Raw genomic sequence first — 9,127 nt, forward strand, 5'->3', positions numbered from 1 at the left:
CCTACTCTAAGAATTGATTAATTGGCTAGTTCCTACTGTTCCATTAATCTATCAATTCACCAATACCCATTGTTTCATTAATTTATTGCTTTGTTGTTGTATTGACTGCTTTATGAATTCACTGTCACCTGCTTCTCCAGTAACTCAGTGTTGTCTTCTGCTATATTAATGTGTTAATTTACCACTGCACATTTATTTCTCCAGTTTTGTTTTTATTTACTTTTGGTTCCTTCTGATCTATGACATCATTGATTCAGTAGTGACCAGCGCTGAATTAATTCATTTATTTAATCATTAATTCTCGCTGTTACAATTGCAAATACCACATATTGTCGTCAGTTTATAACATTCATTTTCCATGTTATACCAGTGAAACACGATGGCACGAATCGGGTCCAGGTACGACCTATTCTGTCCCCACAGGGAGCCAGCATGGCAAAAATATAAATCCGCTAATGAGAATAGATAGGGTCACCAACTTGCACAGCTATGGTCAGTCTACCCAATCATTTTAATGATCCTCGGTTTCTTTCAGCGTGGGTTAAACTTCATTTCTGAGGTGTCTATTATAACTTTAAGCTTCTTGGATTTCCATGTCGCCACAGAAACTTGGAGGTGTGGCTTTCAAGTCAACCTTAAGTGCTGCATCTGCCTCACAGATACACCTCGTCTGGGTACCTGGATCACATTACAGAACAACAGTTAGTCCTTCATTAAGTATGTTCTTTCGAAGATTCTCCATATGCAATCCAACAAACAAGATTTCAATCAGTTATCTTCCAAGTGGGTACAATATGAGGTGCAAGCCTTCGACATGTAGGTGAATATTGATCCTTCTGAAATTAGAGAATGGCATATCAATAATTTAACTAACTTTAGTGCAAAGCATAAGCAGGACTTCAATATACACACACATTTATATGACACCTTTAATGTAATACATCCCAATATGCTTCAGCTGGAGGTGCTAAAAATTGAAAAGTTTTGCCAAAGGAAGTTGGAGTAATTGAGGCACAGGTAATCGTATTTTTTAAGGGAAGAGTAGATAATCATTTGAAGTGGAGGATGATAATGGGCTATGGTGAGAGAGCAAGGTAGTGGGATTGCTTTTGGATTCCTCGAGCAAAGAATTGGTGGATTAAAAGGCTTCTGTCTGTACTGTAAGCCTTTGGCTCCACTGTTCCACTGCCTGCAGTAGGTACTCCAGTTGATGATGGTAGCAAGTTCTTCTTAGCCTTTCCTGTTACTGAAACATTTAATTCTCCTCTGTCATATTCAGCACCCATATAACTGTACAGGATCAAGCAATTAAGTAATTCTTTAATGATCTCTGCACTGGCTACCTAGAATTTTCTCCATTGCCTTATGTTGATGATTACAAGAATGCTCATACACAGTTTTACCGAGTGGCTGTATCAGGGTTGGTGGAAAGCTGCTGACGTTGAAGGGGGAGACTGCAGATGGCCCTGCAAGGTGACTTTGAGCAACTCTGGATTTGGAAGATCCTTCTTTAGACTGCACCAGCTCAGCATAGGTGAAAGCAGTGTGTGTTTGATTCCAGAAAGCCAGTCAGTGAAGGAGGAAACGCAATAACACTTTGGTATCGAATAGCATAAATACACAAAGGTAATGGAGTGGCAGAGGTGGGGGTAGCATGCAGTTTGTACACCATAGCAGATTGGAGGATAAGGGTGAAGTGGCTTTTGAGGAGGTGCATTAGGTGGGGATATGCCATTCACAATGACTTCAGTGATTCCACTGGCCTCATCCTCAGTTACCATCACTCCAGTTATCCCCACCATCCCTCCATGGGGATTGGTGCATGCAGCTGTGTCTGCCCCTCACCAGTTAGTTACTGCTTCTGCCATCTATTATGGGCCACCTTAACTTGTAAAACAAAGGGAAGTCTGTGAGTGAGCGCAGTGCCATGTTTGGGTTGATATGCCAGCCACAGTTGAATAGCTGGTGTTGTGTACAGCAATGTTAACTGTGCATCAGGGTGAGATGAGGCTTTGAATGTAAGGTTTGAGTTGTGGTTGTCACTGACTGTTGATCGGTGAGTGAAGAAAATGTGATGAATGGAACAAAGTGTGACGCTTGTGGCTCAGTTAGTGGCATATGACAATGTAAGAATGCATTCACCAATCTTGATCACTCCTGTTATGTCATTAAATTTCTTGTGTCACTACATCGACTTCTTTGGCATAAGAAATTGGAGCTGACTGCAACAGCAGCCATTCACCATCTGCTGAACCTCTAGTGAGGAAAAAGAGCCACTCCTCCTGTCAACCTCCTACATCAATAACTCCAGAGTTTTTTTTATTCATTCTCAAAATGTGGCTGTCATTGGCTAGGCCAGCTTTTATTGCCCATTCCTAAATCCCCTTGAGAAGATGGTGGTGAGCTGCCATCTTGAACCGCTGCAGTCCATGTGATGTAGGTACACCCACAGTACTATTAGGCAGGGAGTTCCAGAATTTTGACCCAGCGACAGTAAGATATCTGATCGTCTGATTCCAATATGGAGACACAAACCTCTGGCTCAGGCGTCGTTGTTCGTCCACCTTCAGAGGGTAGTCTGGTTCGTTGGCTGATCCAGTCCCACCGCCAGTCAGCAATGTATCAAAGCCAAAGCATCTGTGTTACCCACTACTTAGTGAGGCATTTTTTCTGAGTCTTCCTCGTTATTGATGTTTTTAACTTCTTCGTCCGCTCTTCATCTTTGTCATCCTCATCGTTCCCTTTTGGGGGGAGCGGGATAATAACCTGCACGGAGCACGGGGGGCTTGATTGTTTTCCCCGTATGGCTTGAAGAGTATGAGCTCCTCTGCTAACTACAGGGCTATTTACCATGTATATATAAGGTCAGCCAGATAGGAACCGACCAATAAAGAGAGAGGACCCAGTGAAGTCTACCCACGCCCCTTTGTAAATAGTCCGTATTATAAATAAATATCTTCTTTATGTTACTCGTCTGATTGCTTTTGCCTTTATTAAACATTCATTGACTGACACTTGTGTGGCAAAGTTGTTACTTGCCACTTGGCATCCCAAGCCCGAATGTTGTCCAGGTCTTGCTGCAAATGGGCACAGACTGCTTCAGTGTCGGAGTAGTTGTAGTTGGTGCTGAACAATGTGCAATCACCAGCGAACATCCCCACTTCTGACCTATAATGAAGGGATGTCGTTGATGAAGCAGCTGAAGAGGGTTGGACAATGGACACTACTCTGAGAAACTCCTGCAGTGAAGGCATCTAAAACCTGGGAATTAAGGGCAGGGGGTACTCTCGCTGACCTGTTATGTTATATCTGTTATGTTATGTTATACATTATGTTCCTTTAACCAGGTGTTCAAATCATTCCAAACAATTTCAGTCCTTCCGCATCCAGAACGCACATGGTTTTAAGAGCTGGGTTTAAGTGATGGTCGCCTTGCATGAAATTGGGCCCTCTGCTTATTAAAGCATGTAGATACTAGCTCTGCATTGCATCCCAGGATCCTTCACATGAAATTTGCTTGTTGCCTACATTACTTTGAAAGGACAGGGATAATTACGCATCATAATTTACATTCTTGAATTCCATGCTGGCCAATTTAGCCTCCAATGTTTTGTATTCATCAAGGTCAGTGATAGGAAATGTTTTGGCATCAAATGTTAATCCACATCAGATACCATGATTGATAGGCTGGTTCAATTTTATTAACTCCCTCACAAATTACTGGAAAAAGTGAAAAGGGAATTGAAACAGAGAATTTTGTCAATTTGTCTCAAAACCTTTGGAAAACCACAGCTGCTCTTCAATTTGATCTGACCCCTGTTCTAACCACAGCCTCTGCTCTTGACATGAGGTATGACTCTTGTTTTCAGAACCTAACCAAGCATTTGTCTTCAATGTTACTGTAAGGTGTGGCTTCGCGTCAGCTGCCAGATTCTGCTTAGCCCAATTAAATTGCCAGTGAATATGAAATATGTTATATACTGCAAATGTTCTCAAACCATTTTATTTCATTTAACTATCCAATCTAATTCTGACTTAGTTTCTGCCTCAACAAATCGTGAAAACAAATTCCGCTTCTGCACAACTTTATGTGTAACGACGTTTTCCCTGTCATCTGTTCCAAATGTTTTACATTACATCTTGGGCTAGATTCTCCGGTTTCCAGCCACGTGTTTCTCGGCAGTGCACCGTTCGCTGGCGGTGGGATTCTCACTTCCCACCACTTGTCAATGGGATTTCCCATTGAAGTCACCCCAAGCTGCGGGGAAACCCACCGTTGGGGGTGCGTCACCAGCGGGAAAAGAGAATCCCAATGGCAGGAGTATTCTGGACCTTGTGTCTCCAGCTCCTCATTCTCAACCACGCAACTACAGAAAATAATCTGCTTCTTCTCCTCTGACATCCTTTCATAACTTCAACACTTCTATCACATTCTGTGTTATTATAACAGAAAACGATTTCCAAACCTTCCTTTTTATTTTTATTTTCATTTTGTCTTTCCAGATAGCATCTTAATATTTTTATGTTGTATCCACTCTTTAGCCTCAATAAAGCTTTGATAAGGCCCCTGTAGTCTGTAACCAAATTTTGTTTCAATTCATTTTTACGGGATGTGGACTTTGCTGGCTAGGCCAGCATTTATTGCCCATCCGTAATTGCACAGAGTACTATCTAGGATTTTGTAAAGGTTTTGCACAAGTTCATCATTACCTCCTGGCTTTTATAATCTATACTGCAGCTAGAATGTCATTTCTTATTTTTATAAATCTAATCCACCTGACTTGCTGCCTTTAATATCCTAGGAAACTGTACAAACAGCACCTAGCCTACATCCAGAATATAATTACCGCTGTTATTTTAGGTCAGTTCATTCATGTTATTAATGAGGCACACCCACTGACAGGGACGGTTGGGTCTGATGGTAATATTTAATTCGATAGCAACAGTGAAAGAGAGTTGGAATGAAGGTCAGGTCTGAGAGCATGGGTTGAATCTGACAGTGGGAACATTACATTTAAATTAGTGTACTGATTGCAGGACAGTCTGACCTTTTGTTCAAAAACTATTGCTCGGTCTGATTAGAAGTAAATATATTTCTTCTTGATTTAATTTCCAGTGGAATGCAGAATGAGTTTTACCCCACAACTCAAGAGCAAGCACTTGGGAGAAATTTGCCAAAACTAATTTCCTACTGTCATGGATCTGCCCAGCAACAGATCTGCCAGCAACAGGTAGGAATCTACCTAGTAACAGCAGCAACACGAATGTAAAAAGGTATGATAGGATGAGATCTGCTCAGCAACAGGTGTCATGGGTCTATCCAGCAACAGATAGAAATCTGCCTAATAACAGCAGTAAAACAAATGTAACAAAACATGATGAGATGCGATTTTTAAAAAATGAGATGCAGGTGTTGAGAAAAATGACATATAATTGCCAGCATCCATGAAGCAAAGAGGCACTTTACATCTAACAGCCAGAGAAGCGAGTTTTGAAATTTAACAGCCAGGTGCTTAGGCTAGCACCTAAGTATTGGAGAGAAGGTGATGCAGAAATACTCATAAAGGTGGTTTAAATAACTGCTTGGAAAAGACCTTTCCCAGAATTGACTATATGTGCTGTACTGTATGGCAATTATAAGCTGGATTTGACTTATATATTTACTTAAATTTGGATGTTGTTTGGGAAAGTGGAAGCCTTAAGGAATTCAGGGTTCGGAGATAAAATTGGAACAAGGGGTGCATTCTACATAATCTGTGTGTGTTTAGTGATTCATATGCTTAATTGTCCTACAGTATGGTAGTCCTGTTTGTGTATATTTGTCTTTTCATTAATTTAATAAATAGTCACTAATAATTGATATATGAAGACTGGGATTGTTATTCTTCCTGGGACTTCACGGACTCCTCACATCATTCCAAAAAACAAAACCCAAAACTATACACCCCCACGAACCACTGTTCCAAGTTGATATACAGTGTAGTTCATGACATTAGACAGTTTATTCACTTATAGTTCGACTTTGCCCCAGAGGGAAATTTAACCCCTTCTTTTTTAAGTGAGCTTTACGCCTAGCAGAAGCTATTAGCAGTATCCTAGTGAGTGGCACTTTTCAGATTTTCAAGACATGCGGACTGCTCTTCTCTCCTTGTTATTCAATTCAGGAGGTATTAGATGGGCTGATTCTCAGGACAAAAGTCCATTAAGTTAATGAGGATGGCTGAAAGGGCACTTATCATCAATTCCTTTGTCTGTTCTGGCAACAACAGAGGTCTTTAAGTTATAAACTGTGATAAGGAATCTTCCACCCATTCCACCGATGTTTGCACTACTTGGAAACAGAATTATTGACTGTACTAAAACTTATAACAACCAGAGTGCCGCGTCATGTGATTAATCACCCTACACCAATCAGGAAATGAAGCGTGACACTCAGACAGCACCATGAAGCAAGCTGGGGGAAAAAAATCTTTGAAGGCCTGCATTTTTATCATAGATTCTGAAAATGAATTAAAATTCTTCCAGTTCTGAAAACATTTAACAAAGTGTTGATTACTTAAATGATGCAGGAGTTATCTTAACAAGGAAGCACATGGAATTTTGAGTATGTGCTGCTCTCTAAATGATAGGCAGCCAGCATTGTCGTATCCAACATGATGGTGGCCTTTGGAGGATTTTCATTTTGTTTAAATGGGACAATGATCGACAAGTATTATTTGGTTAATTGGGTAATACCAAAGCACCATCACCATTGATGATAGCAAAAGAAGTTAGCTGTATTCTTTAAATCAGACTGCTTTGAGGATTATAGATGATTGACACTGGCAGGGTTAACAGAGAGTTACTCAATTCGGATGAGACAGGAGTTGACATTTCTCATCCATTCTTACCAACTTATGACAACGTTCGTTCTCCATGTTAATATGGGTTTACATTTTCCATATCAACATCGGTAAGTGATTTCAATCCTCCTATTTTTCATCAGCTCAGTCCAGTCTGTCTGACACTTGATTGGGTATCATTGCTGCGCTCGATGATGCTGATACTTTCTATAGGTTCGTAGAGCAGTGAGATCTGGCCTGACTGAAAATGGGAGGCAGCCACATAGTTATCTTCTGACTGCCTAAAGTCAAACACACTTCAGCCACATCAGCAAAGTCAACTGTTTAGGTCGTAAGCAGTAACTCAGTAGCAACTCTTAACCATGGCATTATTGTCTCAACCTCCACTATCACTTTAATTGATCACTCTGGGAATAGGAGAAAAAGAGTAAATTAAAGCTTTGCAGCTAAAATTGCAAAGACATTATGATACGGGACATGATTTTGACAGCATGGATCTAATTAACTACCGGCAGGCAACAGATCGAGATAACGAGTGTTCTACATGTTGAGACTCATCTCTTCCCACAACATACTCTTAAGCAGGTTTGACAGCTAGAACTACAGAAATATCAAGGGTAAAAGGACTTCTTATCTCTAAAGTGTATATTGAAAATGCCATAGTAATCATTCCTTATACTTACTAAGCTGCAAGGAGCAAAGTTTTATCCCAGGAGAATTATTCACTGAGCACATCCATTCCTGGCACACAAGCAGAATTCAACAGCAAAGAAAAGGCAAAAGGTTGAGGTCAAGAAGGTTGTGAAAGACAAGTAGGAAAAAAAAGTGATCAAACCAGCAGCTATTTGTCACTGTTTCAGATATTTCTAGCCTCTTTATTAATTCCTGGATATTTACTACACACGAAGGTGAAACCAACTAAGCAGAACAGATAACAAATATTTAATTGAAAAACAATTCCCTGAACTGCTGTGAGATGAAACACGAATAGGTCTTGATAAAATGAAGTGCAACTTTTACATCCAGCAACATATTTTTCATTACATGTCCATCTACAAAATTAACTGTTTCACCACTTCTAACAAAATCAATTCCACACTGCGTTCTCCCAATTTTTCAGTATGGGTGCGATTTAACGTTCTCATCACGCCCAACTTGGTGTTGAGACGAGTCCGTTGAATCACGCCAGAGGTGTCTTGCATGATTTGCAATGCTCAAAATGCCTTGCAACATTTAACGGAGTCTTGTGAAACGTCATAATCTGGATCTTGCCCACACTGGGCTTAATCCAGATCAGCATATTTAAATAATCCATTAGGCAAATTTAAATATACGTTCGCAGGATTTTCCTGGCGCACAGCACCTGGGAGATCTCGACCATCAGCATTTAGTACTTGTTTCCACAAATTTGGACCAGTCATAATGGCATCTGGGAGGAGGGTCCCAGGCCATTAGAAATTCTCGTGTGATTAGGGACAAGGCAGCGTGGAACTCTGGCATCCGGCCACCTTGACACTGCCTGCCTGGCACCCTGGCAGTGCCACCCAAGCATCCTGGCAGTGCCACTCTGGTGCTGCCAGGGTTCCTGGCTGGAACTGCCAACCTGGCAGGAACTGCCAGCCGGGCAGACACGGTAGCACAAGTGGATAGCACTGTGGCTTCACAGCGCCAGGGTCCCAGGTTCGATTCCCTGCTGGGTCACTGTCTGCGCGGAGTCTGCACGTTCTCCCCATGTCTGCGTTGGTTTCCTCCGGGTGCTCCGGTTTCCTCCCACGGTCCAAAGACGTGCAGGTTAGGTGGATTGGCCATGATAAATTGCCCTTAGTGACTAAAAAAAAAGGGTTAGGAGGGGTTTTTGGGTTACGGGGATAGGGTAGAAGTGAGGGCTTAAGTGGGTCGGTGCAGACTCGATGAGCCGAATGGCCTCCTTCTGCACTGTATGTTCTATGTTCTATGTTCTATGAATGGACCCAGGGGGCTCTTACCAGGTGGAAGGGTTGAGAGGGTGTTCTCGGGGGCCTCCCCAAGGTTTACCTGCTGGGCTCGCCAGCAGGAAATTACTCTAAATGTGGCCTCAGCGGAGAGAAATTCGCTGAGGACATAAAAAAACAGCAAAGTGCCGTGAAAAGGTGGCTATTTCTTGGACCTGGAGCCACCAAGAAATTACCTGCTTTACTCCCAAAATGGGACATAGATTTTGTTCAGTTATATACCTTGTTTAATATTCCACAGAAAATCTGCCGTTTCCACAGATCTCCTGCCAATACTTGGCCATAATTATTCCC

At 41.7% G+C, this 9,127-nt stretch overlaps 1 long non-coding RNA gene across 1 annotated transcript; it reads right to left on the bottom strand.

The window, feature by feature from the left end:
* Positions 1-270: 270 nt before the first annotated feature.
* LOC140426928 (uncharacterized) lies at positions 271-7,598 on the bottom strand. Its single transcript, XR_011948346.1, has 2 exons — positions 7,526-7,598; positions 271-836 (listed from the first exon to the last, which is right to left on the bottom strand). It is a non-coding gene; the product is annotated as an uncharacterized lncRNA (long non-coding RNA).
* Positions 7,599-9,127: the final 1,529 nt, after the last annotated feature.

This window comes from Scyliorhinus torazame, chromosome 7 (assembly GCF_047496885.1).
Source record: "Scyliorhinus torazame isolate Kashiwa2021f chromosome 7, sScyTor2.1, whole genome shotgun sequence".
Classification (NCBI taxonomy): domain Eukaryota; kingdom Metazoa; phylum Chordata; class Chondrichthyes; order Carcharhiniformes; family Scyliorhinidae; genus Scyliorhinus; species Scyliorhinus torazame.